This window comes from Pelophylax lessonae (genome assembly GCF_965119305.1).
Source record: "Pelophylax lessonae genome assembly, chromosome: 1".
Taxonomy (NCBI): domain Eukaryota; kingdom Metazoa; phylum Chordata; class Amphibia; order Anura; family Ranidae; genus Pelophylax; species Pelophylax lessonae.
In genome coordinates this window covers 70,437,035-70,451,102 of record NC_138768.1, presented here as the reverse complement: position 1 = coordinate 70,451,102, position 14,068 = coordinate 70,437,035, and positions in this window count along the sequence as shown.

Here is a 14,068-nt window from a genome sequence, read left to right as displayed (position 1 = left end):
GGATCTTCTGCCCATCTCTTTTTGGTTGCAGCCGAGATCGCTGCCACCTGCACCTTAAGGGAGCTTAGACCCAAGCCTAAGTCCAATCCTGTCTGCAGGAAGGCCAAAACTTGAGAGGTAGAGGGAAGGATGGGGTTGAAGTTCTGCCCTGCGGCAAATGCTAGGAACTTATTCCAGACTTTAGAGTAGACCGCGTTGGTGGAGGGCTTTCTGGCCCTCAACAGTGTCGAGATGACTCCAGGGGTACAGCCTGAGGACTGAAACCTTCGCCTCTCAGTTTCCAAACCCGAAGATCCAACCTTTGAGGGTTCAGATGACACAGTCCCTGCTGGGATAGTAGGTCGGGAAAAGGAGGAATCCTGATAGGGGGTTCCACACTGAGACGGATGGCTATAGGGAACCACGGTCTCTTCGGGCAGAACGGGAGTATCGCTAGAATTTTCACTGATTCTCTGAGGAGTCTCCAGAGAAACTTCAGAATCAGCGGGCGAGGAGGAAAGGCATATGCCGTTGAGAAATTCCATGGGCATGTCAGGGCATCGACTGCTTCCGTCTGAGTGTAGGGAAGGTGAGAGAAGAATCTGGGGAATTTTGAGTTTTCCGGAGTGGCAGACATATCCACTTGAGGAGGATACCAGAGGTTGGAGATTTAGAGAAAGACGTGGGGATGTAGAGTCCACTCGTTGTTGTCAACGAACCTTCTGGATAGTGAGTCGGCTACTGTGTTTAGACGATCCGGAAGGTAAACTGCCCTAAGATCTAGTAGGTTCCTTTCTGCCCTTAGCATTATGGGTTCGACCGACCGTAGGAGGGCCCTGCTGCGAGTACCACCTGTCTCAGTAGGTATGCCACTGCCGCCTTGTTGTCCAAACTTAGGAGAATTCTGTAGCCCTGGAGGAAGGGCGTCAAGGAAATCAGAGCCAAGAATGCCGCTCTTGGCTCCAGAACATTGGATACCACTCCTCTGGTTGAGTGAGACCATTTTCCCTGTAGCTTGACATCTCCGCAATGGGTGCCCCATCCCTGTCCGCTTGTATCGGACGTAAGGATGGTCCAGTTGAATGAGCCTAGGTGACGGGGGTTGGCGAGGTTCTCTCTCTTTGTCCACCAATATAGGCTTCTGTGCATTAAGCTGGTCCCTTGGATCTTCTGGGAAAGATGCTGTCTTCTCCATTGTGCTAGAAAACCTGTTTGGAAGAATCTCAAGTGCAAGAGGAACCACGGAACCATGGGTATGCATGAGGACATCGTGCCCACTAGACTCAGACAGACACTGAGAGACCGTTAAATGAGTACTCCGAATGACACTGAACATCCTCTGAATGATCATATTCATCTTCTGGAGGGGTAATGACACTGTCCCCACATGGGTATTGAACATGGCTCCCAGATAAATCATCTGTTGTGTCGGGGATAGGTTGCTTTTTTGGAAATTTATGAGCCAACCAAACTCCTGTAGGGTTTGAAGAAGAATCTCCCTGTGGGATCTGTGCTGATCCGGGTTGCTTGCTAATAGAAGAATGTCGTCTAGATAATGAAAAAAACTCTTAACCCCTTCTCCCTGAGGGAGGCGAGAATAGTTATCAGAACCTTGGTGCAGGATATGCGACCGGAGACATAAATATAGGATATACTTCCCTTTATGAAAAGGATACTTGGGACTACTGAATATAACATCCTCTGGTTATTCTCCCCTACTTATTTGACCATGAGATTATCTGGCTGTCTGGGATTACTACCCATATAATTACCTGCCTAATCCATTGTACACATCTTATACTAAGGAAGTTATATATCCTCTCTCCATGGTGGCATTTGAATAATTATATAGCAGTGCATTCGGACCTATACGATACAGCAAAGATTAAATATACATATTATGTAGAAACGTATAGATACATTTATAATATATGCGCTGGTACGCCTTAGAAGGTGATTGTTACTCTAATTTGGATGCATGGTCCCTGTCTACCATATTACTGCAATCCGTGAATACCTGCTGACCCACAGGTCCGCATTACTTGGGAACACTAGCTGGTTCTCTGGTCTCTTAAGCCCTGAAGAAGCGAAGTCAAGCGAAACGCGTTGGCTGTACAGGGACCTTATCCATCCTTCTGACTGAGATCCCACTACCCAGTTATCAATCCTGTGTTCTCCAATTTTATAATTTTTTCTCTTTTTATATATATTTGTCAGATATATGTGTGTCTTTCAGGCATGATTATTCATGCTTTTTTGTATTACCTAATAAATATGTATTTTAAACCTATTACTGTGTGGTGGTAAACATTTGACCATCTCATTTGGGCCCTCAAAACCCCATCTTTCTCTGTTCTTTATTTTGAACCTTGGTGAATACTCGAGGAGATGTGCAGAGCCCGAATGGAAGAGCCTTGAACTGCAGATGTGTCTTGCCTACTGCGAATCTCAGAAATCTTTGATAAGCTGGAAATATTGGGATATGCAGATATGCGTCTTAAAGATCGAGCGATATCAACCAATCTCCTGGTTGGATGATCTGGATGATAGTTTGCAAGGACTCCATCTTGAAGCTCTCGAGCTCTATATATCGGTGGAGCCTTTTGAGATCTATCACCGGCTTCCAACCTCCCGTCTTTTTTCGAACTAGAAATAGTGGGGAATAGAAGCCTGTGTAACGCTCCACCAATGGAACTGGCATGGCTGCACCCTGTAGCTGAAGGTCTGTCAGAAATTGGGATAACGCCAATGCTTTTGATAGAGGCTGGTATCCTTGTCTCCTGAAAAGAAGCATGAGGAGGAGGATGAGAGAACTCCGACCGGTGACCCAGATGGATTGTTGACAGAACCCAAGGGTCCTGGCAAAGAGTAACTCCAAACTGGGATAAAGGCCTGCAGTCTGCCTCCGACCGGGAGAGACTGGGATCTTCTGATGTCAAAAGGGCTTCGCTGCCTCTTGGGGGGTGGTGAGAGCCTTGGTCTTGTGAGCGTTCAGAAAGGAGGCCTGGGTCCCTCTCCAGATTCTTCTGTTATCCCTGTTCTGCCTGAACTGCCTATAATCCCTGGAGATTCGAAATCTAGATGGATAGACTCTAGTTCTCCTGACTTTTCTGTCTTGAGGAAGGAGTCCAGACTTGCCTCCAGTCACCCTGAAAATTGCCTTGTCCAGTTTCTCCCCGAAGAGGGCTTTACCATCAAATGGAATCTTACACCAATTCTTCTTGGCCGCAAGATCAGCTGTCCAAGGCTTTAGCCAGAGGGCCCTCTTGGCCATTACTGTGTGGAGCATTGACCGCGCAGAACAGCGGATGGTATCAAAGGCGGCCTCCCCAATGAAGTCTGCTGATATCTTCAGTTCTTCCAGTGCCTTAATAAGGTCCTCTTTGGGGACATCCTGGCGCAGGGCTGTCTCAATATTTTCAGTCCATGCCCTGATGGCATTGGAGACAGACGAGATGGGCAATAGTTGGTTTACAGGCCGCACCTGAAGCCAAGTAGCTCCTCCTTAGGTCTAGGTTGATTCTTCGATACAATGGGTTTTAAAAGAAGCTGAATCCTCCAGTGTGACATTTTTGGCGAGTCGTATGACCATGGCATCTACCACCGGCATGGAACTCAATGACTGAGACTCGGACTCAGCTAGAGGGTAGAGCTTATTAAGGCGGCCCAGTGAGAACTTCTTATCATTTTTTTTCCATTCCTATTCAATAATTTCTCTCACCCAGGAAAGAATACTTGTTTCCTTTTTAGGAAGGGAAAGTATGTCTTCGATTTTGGAATGGGTTCTTCAGGATCCTCCCAGGAAATCGCCACCTTGACTGCCTGAATAAAGGGTGGGACTAAGGCATAACTAAAGCCTGAAGGATCCGACTCCTCCTAGGACTCTTCCGAGAGGCGTTCCGAAGATGCTTCCCTATGTAATGGAGCCGAATTGCGAGAAATGTTATTGAGGCCTGAGGGACCTGGAGGGCTAGCATCCCTGTCCGGAACCTGAGATGTAGAAGGGGCTGTCTGTGCAGGGACCAGAGCTGTCAATTCCGAGAGGGAATCCTGCACAGTCTGCTTGAGCAGGTGTACCACTTGTTAGTTCTCCAGCTCGCAGTTGGACGCCTAGTTTCTAAAGCAGTCCTGGCAGACCAATTTCTCTGGTAAAGGGACTGCGCCACAAGCCCGGCACTTCTTCCTAGAGGAGCGGGATGGTGGAGAAGGAGAGCGATGGTGTCTTGATCTTGATCTCTCTGAGGATCTATAGTGGGATGATCGTGATCTGCGGTCTGGACTGTCACGGTCGTGATGCCTTGAGGACTTTCCGGATCTCTTAGAATGAGCAGGGCTAGAATAAAGGACATTGTTAGTCCATAAAGGCATTCTTTTTTTTTTTTTTTTCAATACTTACGAGAGGTGATCCTATACCTATTGTGAGGATCTTGGTTGCGGGACGAGTGGCTCATTGCAGGGCGTTGCAGGAGGACCGGCTGTGAGAGAGGGAAAAGAGAGAGAAGGGAAGGAAGAAAGAAAAGAAAAAAGGAAGAAGAAGAAAAAAAAAAGAAATAGGAGAGAGAAAAAAAGGATAGGATTATTTTTTAAAATTAATTCTACAACCTGCCATCTAGGCTAAATGGGAAGGGAAGGAAAAAAAATGGCAAAAATGCCTCTTACCAAGGGCTTTAAGGAAGACAGAGGGAGCAGGGAAGAGATGCTGTCCTCAGGTAGGGCAGAGGGAGGAATGGCCCTTTAATAGGAAAGGGAGCAAGAAAACCCCTCCCTCTAATTCCTGTGGGAACTCAGGGCAAACTGATGCCTGGTTCCCACATCCAAGATGGAGAAGGAGAGGGGCGGCCAAGAGCTGAAGAAGATGTAGGGGGGAAGAGAAGACCTGGATGTCACCCGCAAAAGGATCGGATGCAGGCCTGCTTAAGGAAACAGACACCGAAGAGGTAAGAAGGAAGCGAAGGGGAGAGAGAAGGAAGAGAAAGAGCAAAACAAAGGGAAAAAAAGGGGGAAAAGAAAAAAAAAAGGGAAGAGAAACAAAAAATAAAACAAAAAATAAAAAATAAAAGATACTGGCAAAACATAAAGGGGAACCCAACTGCAAAAAAAAGAGAAAAAAAGGAGACGGTCCTCACGGAAAACTTTTGCAAAACCAAACATCTGTGTTTAAAGAGACAGAAGGCAGTATGCGTTCCTATGAGAAAACATTGCACATAATACCTCAAAGATCCACAAAAGGGGTTCCCGGCCTTATTAGTGCTTTGAGCGACCCAAGAGCCGGGACTGCGCACGGGAGAGGCTGAGCCCGGCGGAAGCTGCCAAAAGGCAGAGGTATGGACTGTAACGTTCATGCGTTTTTGTTTGCGGATGGATTTACAGCTGCAGAATTATTACACTCAGTAGCCTTGTAGAGAATCTGTTGAACAACATATCCAACTCTCAGGACTTCATCACCGTGTACAGCCTGTTATATACTATATATATTAATAGGTGTTTAATGGAGGGATAGAGTATATGAGGATATATAGATGAGAGACAGGCTATTGTATGGTGAGCACTAGAAGTAGTATAGGAGAGTTGCAGGTGATGGTAAGCAGATAGGTTCTGATGTCAAGTATAGTGCAGATGGTAAGAGGACATAGATGGAGTATACTTTAGACAGAGTAACCTAGTGCAAGGATAGTTCAAGGTAGTCCCAAGAGCTAACAGTCTTATGCAGATGATAGTGAATAGATAGATACAGATAGTCTTGGCAATTGCAGTAGATGACAGTAGGAGATTGGTTAGTAAGAATCCCCTGCGGGGTACTTATCACTTAGATAGGCTAGGAAATACAATGTCCAGAGGAGAGGGGTGATCCCGTAGCGGGATACGGATCACCAGCGAGGTTTCCGGCTTAGTTCAGCAAGGAAGGTATGTCAGCAGCTCCGACTTCTCAGGCGTAGGTGCGATGAACATGTGGGTTTGAACGAGCGATGAGTGAGAGCAAACCGGGGAAATAGCGGCGCTCGGCAGTGATGTCATCCGGTCTTAAAGGTGTATGCGTCCTTTGTATATACAAGATGGGACGCAAAGAGAGGAGAAATATTGGAACAAGGGTACCATAGGTACCGGAACATTACATGGACATACTGCTATTCTTCACCAGCCAGGAAGGTATGAGGAAAAAAAGGAGAATGAAGGGACAGGGGGCTGGTCCTTTCTTTTATGCTACTCACTGGTCCTGAGGGAGGAGTAGAGGCAGAGCTCTATCACTAGTATGCTGCCATGGAGGCACCAGAAAAAGGTTATGCCTATAGTTCAGCTTTAAGTTAGCCAACAAAGGGTATCAATTAACCACCAAATTTCTTCATTAATCATTGGCTAACATGGTTTGAACTTGCAATTAAACCTACAGTATATGGACAACCTTATGCAAGAGTTTACATTTCACTACAAACTGGGACATTTTGTGGAAATGTCACTATTTTGGTCCAATGCACTACTAAGGCTATGGAAGTAGTGATGCCGCGAACCTAAAATTCGCCGTTCGCGAACGGCGAACGCGAACATCGGCAAATGTTCGCGAACCGGGCGAACCGCCATAGAGTTCAATAGGCAGGCGAATTTTAAAACACACAGGGACTCTTTCTGGCCACAATAGTGATGGAAAAGTTGTTTCAAGGGGACTAACACCTGGACTGTGGCATGCCGGAGGGGGATCCATGGCAAAACTCCCATGGAAAATTACGTAGTTGAAGCAGAGTCGGGTTTTGATCCATAAAGGGCATAAATCACCTAACATTCCTAAATTGTTTGGAATAACATGCTTTAAAACATCCAGTGCGTGAATACGATCAGGTATGATGTTTTATCGGTCAAGTAGTGTAAGGGTTACGCCCGCTTCACAGTGACAGACCAAACTCTGACAGACCAAACTCCCCGTTTAACAACAGTCAGTCAGTCCATTTGCACAACCGCAAACTCCCCATTTGCACAAGGTTGGATACCAAGCTAGCCGTGTCCCGTTCCTTGTCCTCACTGACAACATTGAAGGTCTCTTCCTCCACCCAGCCACGTACAACACCAAGGGTCCCCGAAAGGTGAGAACAAGCCCCCTGGGACGCCTGCTGTGGCTGGTATTCCACCTCCTCAAAGCCACCTTCCTCCTCTGACTTCTCTTCTTCAGACTCCTCTCTCTGCATTGCCACAGGTCCAGCAATTGACAACGACAAAGCTGCTTCTGGTGGTGATGGGGAGTGGACCACAACTCTTCCTCTTCATGCTCATCTACAGCCTGATCCAGTACTCTTCGCAGGGCACGCTCCAGAAAAAACGCATATGGGATGAGGTCGATGATGTTGCCTTGGGTTCGACTGACCACCAGGGTTGTCACCTCCGCAAAAGGACGCATGAGCCTACAGCCATTGTTCATGAGCATTCAGTAAAAATAACCAGCTCCGCAGAAAGAATGAAAGAAAATTAATGTTTTTTCTATGAAAAATTATCCTGCGGATCGCTTTTGGTCTGTTCACAATGAAGCAACGACCTTATCATCTGGGGTGTGCCAACACACTCCTAGAGGTGATCGCTTCATTGTGATACGCAAGCCCCTTCACCACGACAAGGTAACGATCACGAAGGGGAATTGACACATGTATGTGCCTTTTTTTTTGTTTTTTTGCAGCCACAGTGTAGCACCAGAGGCCTGAAAAATTAGGCATGTACACATGCATGAAAAAGTAGGCATTGTTGCAGCCGCTGCTGTAGCAGCGGCCTGAAAAATTGAGGTTTTCAAGGCAGAAAGTGCACTAAAACATTGCGGCTTGAACCGTAGTTGGTGGCGGAGACGTCACGTAAGTCATCCGGCATGCAGAGAATGATTAAATACAGCAGCGTGTGGACCATTTTTAGCCCAAGGCATCTCAGTCATCACCAGGCCTTTTTTAGTCAAATGCATCCCCCACTGTCAGTCCCTTCGGGATCCATGCCTCATTCATCTTAATAAACGTGAGGTAATCAAGACTTTTTTGACCTAGGCGACTTCTCTTCTCAGTGACAATACCTCCTGCTGCGCTGAAGGTCCTTTCTGACAGCACACTTGAAGCGGGGCAGGCCAGAAGTTCAATGGCAAATTGGGATAGCTCAGGCCACAGGTCAAGCCTGCACACCCAGTAGTCAAGGGGTTCATCGCTCCTCAGAGTGTCGATATCTGCAGTTAAGGCAAGGTAGTCTGCTACCTGTCGGTCGAGTCGTTCTCTGAGGGTGGACCCCGAAGGGCTGTGGCGATGCATAGGACTAAAAAAGCTCCGCATGTCCTCCATCAACAAGGCGTCTGTAAAGCGTCCTGTCCTTTCCGGCGTGGTTGTGGTGGTAGGAGGAGGATTACTTTCACCTCTTCCCCTGTTGGATTCCCGTTGTGCTGTGACATCACCCTTATATGCTGTGTAAAGCATACTTTTCAACTTATTTTGTAGCTGCTGCATCCTTTGCGACTGCCGGTAATTGGGTAACATATCAGAGACTTTCTGCTTATACCGGGGGTCTAGTAGCGTGGCCACCCAGTACAGGTCGTTCTCCTTCAGCCTTTTTATACGAGGGTCCCTCAACAGGCATGACAGCATGAAAGACCCCATTTGCACAAGGTTGGATGCCGAGCTACTCATGTCCAATTCCTCGTCCTCACTGATGTCATTGAAGGTGTGTTCTTCCCCCCAGCCACGTACAACACCACGGGTACCAGATAGGTGACAACGAGCACCCTGGGATGCCTGCTGTGGTTGGTGTTCCTCCTCCTCAAAGCCACATTCCTCCTCTGACTCCTCTTCCTCACACTCCTCTTCCAGTGTTGCCGCAGGTCCAGCAAGCGATGGTAAGGCTGTTTCTGGTGGTGGTGATGGTGACCACAACTCTTCCTCTTCACGCTCATCTACGGCCTGATCCAGCACTCTTCGCAGGGCACGCTCCAGGAAAAAAACATATGGGATGATGTCGCTGATGGTGCCTTCGGTGCGACTCACTAGGTTTGTCACCTCCTCAAAAGGACGCATGAGCCTACAGGCATTGCGCATGAGCGTCCAGTAACGTGGCAAAAAAATACCCAGCTCTGCAGAGGCTGTCCTAGCACCCCGGTCATACAAATACTCGTTGACCGCTTTTTCTTGTTGGAGCAGGCGGTCGAACATTAGCAGTGTTGAATTCCAACGTGTCGGGCTGTCGCAAATCAAGCGCCTCACTGGCATGTTGTTTCGCCGCTGAATATCTGCAAAGTGCGCCATGGCCGTGTAGGAAGGCCTGAAATGGCCACACACCTTCCTGGCCTGCTTGAGGATGTCCTGTAAGCCTGGGTACTTCTGCACAAAACGTTGCACAATCAGATTCAGCACATGTGCCATGCACGGCACATGTGTCAACTTGCCCAAATTCAATGCCGCCAACAAATTGCTCCCGTTGTCACACACCACTTTGCCGATCTCCAGTTGGTGCGGGGTCAGCCACTGATCCACCTGTGCGTTCAGGGCGGACAGTAGTGCTGGTCCGGTGTGACTCTCTGCTTTCAGGCAAGTCAACCCCAAGACAGCGTGACACTGTCGTATCCGGCATGTGGAATAGCCCCTGGGGAGCTGGGGGGGTGCAGTTGGTGTGGAGCAAGACGCAACAGCAGAAGAGGACTCAGCCGAGGAGGTTAGCAAAGAGGATGGAGTAGGAGGAGTAGAGGAGGTGGCAGCAGGCCTGCCTGCAAGTCGTGGCGGTGTCACCAACTCCTCTGCAGCAGAGCCACGCATTCCATGCTTGGCAGCCGCCAGCAGGTTTACCCAATGCGCAGTGTAAGTTATATACCATGCCCTGACCGTGCTTTGCAGACCAGCTATCAGTGGTCAGATGGACCCTTGCCCCAACACTGTGTGCCAGACGTGACTTGATTTCCTTTTCCACAATAGAGTACAGGTTGGGGATTGCCTTTTGTGAAAAATAATTTCGGCCGGGTACCTTCCACTGCGGTGTCCCAATAGCGACAAATTTTTTGAAGGCCTCAGACTCCACCAGCTTGTATGGTAAAAGCTGGCGGGCTAAGAGTTCCGACAAGCCAGCTGTCAGACGCCGGGCAAGGGGGTGACTCTGTGAGATTGGCTTCTTACGCTCAAACATTTCCTTGACAGACACCTGACTGTGGGCAGGTGACGAGCAGGAACTACTGAAGGTGAGAGGCGGAGGGGCGGGTTGTTGATAGGGGGCATGGAGGACAGCAGTGGTTGACGTGGCTGAAGATGCTGGACCAGGAGGAGGATGGTGGCTTTCAGTTTGTGTGCTGCTTTTACTCATGTGTTGATCCCATAGGCGTTTGTGATGTGAGATCATGTGCCTTCGCAAAGCAGTTGTACCTAGGTGGGTGTTGGACTTCCCACGACTCAGTTTCTTTTGGCACAGGTTACAAATGGCATCGCTGATATCAGAGGCAGACACACAAAAAAAATGCCACACTGCTGAGCTTTGCAAGGACGGCATTCTGGTGGTGGCAACGGCTTGCGTTGATTGGCGTGCTGTCTGGCTGACCCCGGGTGCCGAATCTACATGCTGTCTGACTGCGCCACTCGCTCCTTGCGATGACCTCCTCCCCCTGCTTCCAACTCGTCTCCTCCTCCTCTCTGTCTCCCCATCTGAACTTTCCCCCTCTTCTTCTGCTCTTCGAGCAGGCACCCAGGTGACATCCACAGACACATCGTCATCATCAGCCGCTTCACTTGACAACTCAGCAAAGGCAGCAGCAGCAGGTACAACATCATCATCATCACAATGTACGTCCATGTGTATAATGCTGCCTGACTGAGACATATCCCCGTTATCTACATCCTCTGGCACTAATAGTTGCGCATCACTTATTTCTTCCAACTGATGTGAAAATAACTCCTCTGACGGATCAAGTGAAGCGGCTGTGGTGCTAGTGTTGGTGGTGGTGCCGGCAGGCTGGCGAGTGGTAAATTGAGAGGTGCCCGAAGCTGAGCTGGAGGAGGATGGTGCATTAAGGTTCCGAGCGGAAGCTGTAGACGATTGGTTGTCCTGTGTAAGCCAGTACGCTATGGCCTCAGAATTTTTTGAGTTCAGGGTCTGTGGTGGCCTCTGAACACTGGGCATTATTCTAGGGCCTAAGGAAATCACAGCACCACAACCACGACGGCCCTTGCGGGGTGGCCTGCCTCTGCCTGTCATTTTTTTTTTAATGTGTTGTACTATGAGTGCAAGGTGCTGTGCCACCCTATAGGAGTGTTGGGCAGTGGGTGCAGTACACTCTGTGGACCTGACAGTCACTGGCACCCAGGCAACTGCAATTAAAAAATATATATATTTTTTTTACTTTGCAAGCTGCTGTGCCAACTTATATATCAGTGGTGGGTGGGCAGTGGCACAGTACACTCTCTGTGGACCTGACAGCAGTCACTGGCACCCAGGCAACTGCAATTAAAAAATATATATATATTTGCAAGCTGCTGTGCCACCTTATATATCAGTGGTGGGTGGGCACACAGTGGCACTGCAGTGGGCACAGTACACTCTGTGGACCTGACAGTCACTGGCAGCCCAGGCAACTGCAATAATAAAAAATATTTTTTTTTTCAATTTGCAACAAGATGCTTTGCCACCGTATATATATCAGTGGTGGGCAGTGCACTGCAGTGGGTACAGTGCACTCTGTGGACCTGACACAGCACTCACTGCAATTATGACAGAGGAAAAAAAAAATATTTTTTAAAATGCAAGGTACTGTGCCTGTGCCACACGAAATGAGTGTGGTATGCACACAGTACAGTCTGTGGTAGGTCTGTGGCCTCTCACACACAGCGGGCAGGCAACTGCAGTGTACAATAGATATATATATATATATATATATATATATATATATATATATATAAAGAAAAAACTCTATTACCTTACCAGCCCTTAAAAGGGCTTTTGGGGACACTAGATATATATATATGTATATATATATATATATATAAATAAAAAAAAATCCTCAATTACCAGCCCTTAAAAGGGCTTTTGGGGACACTAGATGGATATATATATATATATATATATATATATATATATATATATATATATATATATATATATGAAGAAAAAACTCAATTACCAGCCCCTAAAAGGGCTTTTGGGGACGCTAGATATATATATATATATATATATGAAGAAAAAACTCAATTACCAGCCCTTAAAAGGGCTTTTGGGGACGCTAGATATATATATATATATATATATATATATATATATATATTATATATATATATATATATAAAAAATAAATAAATTACACAAATACCACCCCTTAGAAGGGCTTTTTGGAGTGCTGTCCTTACAGCAGTAGTGGACCAAGAACACTGCAAGACCAGGAACACTGACTAACTGTCCCTAGCTTAACAGCAGCAGCAGCAGCAGCAGCAGCTCTCTCCCTACTCTCACTACACACACTGCTTCAGAATGATCTAAGATGGATGCTGCCCTTGCTTATTTATAGGAGGTGGGAGGGTGTGGGAGGGAGGTATGCTGATTGGCTGGAAATGTGCCTGCTGACTGTAAAGTTCAGGGTCAAAGTTTGCCTCAATGATGTATTATGGGGGGCGGACCGAACATCGCATATGTTCGCCCGCAGCGGCGAACGCGAACATGCTAAGTTCGCCGGGAACTGTCCGTCGGCGAACAGTTCTGTACATCTCTATATGGAAGTTCCTTTCAACTATCCAGAACTTGCTCTTTTACCAGATTACAGACCCTCATTAGAACCATAATTTTAGTTTTTTTTACTCAAAAAAGCAGAACAAATAGTAAAAGAAAAATAAGGATAACAGTACACAGAAAAGGCAAATACACAAATACAAAAAATGGGGAACACCACACATATATATACACTTACACTAAATAAAATAAAGCAAACTACCTTTAAGTGCTACTTTATCTGGACTCCCACAGTTCACAGAACATGGAAATGCAATAGTTTTATTTATGCTAAATACCTTTTCTCATCAGCAGTATATGGCAGTTTTGTGACTTCTATTAGTGCCCAGCCCAGCACTGGTTTAGGCTTGTAGGAGGAGTTTTCATTCTCCGCTGATTATCCTATGAGGCTGCAGGACCCCTGACCCTCTGTCTGAACAGTGCTGATTGGCCCTGTGCTGATCACATGCACCCTTCCAAGAAAAAAAAATCTAACAATACACACCACACTGAACATGTGCAGATTGCCCCCAAGGCTCTGTTCTATCAGGGGATAGATTGGAGTCAGTGGAAGATGAGGAGGATCAGAGAAGACAGGATCAACCAGCCTTTTTACACAAAGCGGAGGATTAACCCCTTAGGTTCCACTGTGAGTATAACAAGCATGCTTTACTGCATATACAGACTGATGTTACCGCTGTGGGTTTAGTAATACTTTAAATAGAGCCCCAAAACACCCTCTACATATACTATATTTTTAAAAGAGTACATTTTTTTCAAATGATGTAGATTTTCCCTAAACAGTTAAAAGAGCAAAATTGAGAGTTGAGTGAAATTAGTAATTTTGCAGTAAAGATTTAAACGAAATTACTCATGGCTATGATCTTTTCTGATAGGCAAGGGGGAAATCCCTCTTAGTGTCCTTTCACACCGGCGGTCCGTACGTCCGTTTTTCATCCCATCCGATTGCGGATGATAAACGGACATAATGCATGTCAATGGGATTGCGGATGTCAGCGGATGACCATCTGCTGACATCCGATTTGCATCCTTTCCGATCAGTTCCATTTTTTGGAACGGAAGAGAACCCTATTTTTCTTCCGTTTAAAAAAACGTAACGGACGCAAAAACGGATGTCAGCGGTGTCATCCGCTGACATCCGCAATCCCATTGACATGCGTTATCTCCGTTTATCATCCGCAAATGGATGGGATGATAAACGGACATACGAAACGGACACTCCAGAGGGTCATCCGTGTGAAAAAAGAAAAAGTGCCTGAGCGGAGGAAAATACGGTCCGCCCCGTGTGACAGGACCCTTAGACAACTGCCACTAAAACATGTGTCCTCATTGGAGGATTACCTCTTTTTTCTCGTTCTTGTGACAACTCAAACTTTTGTATTTTCCTTTA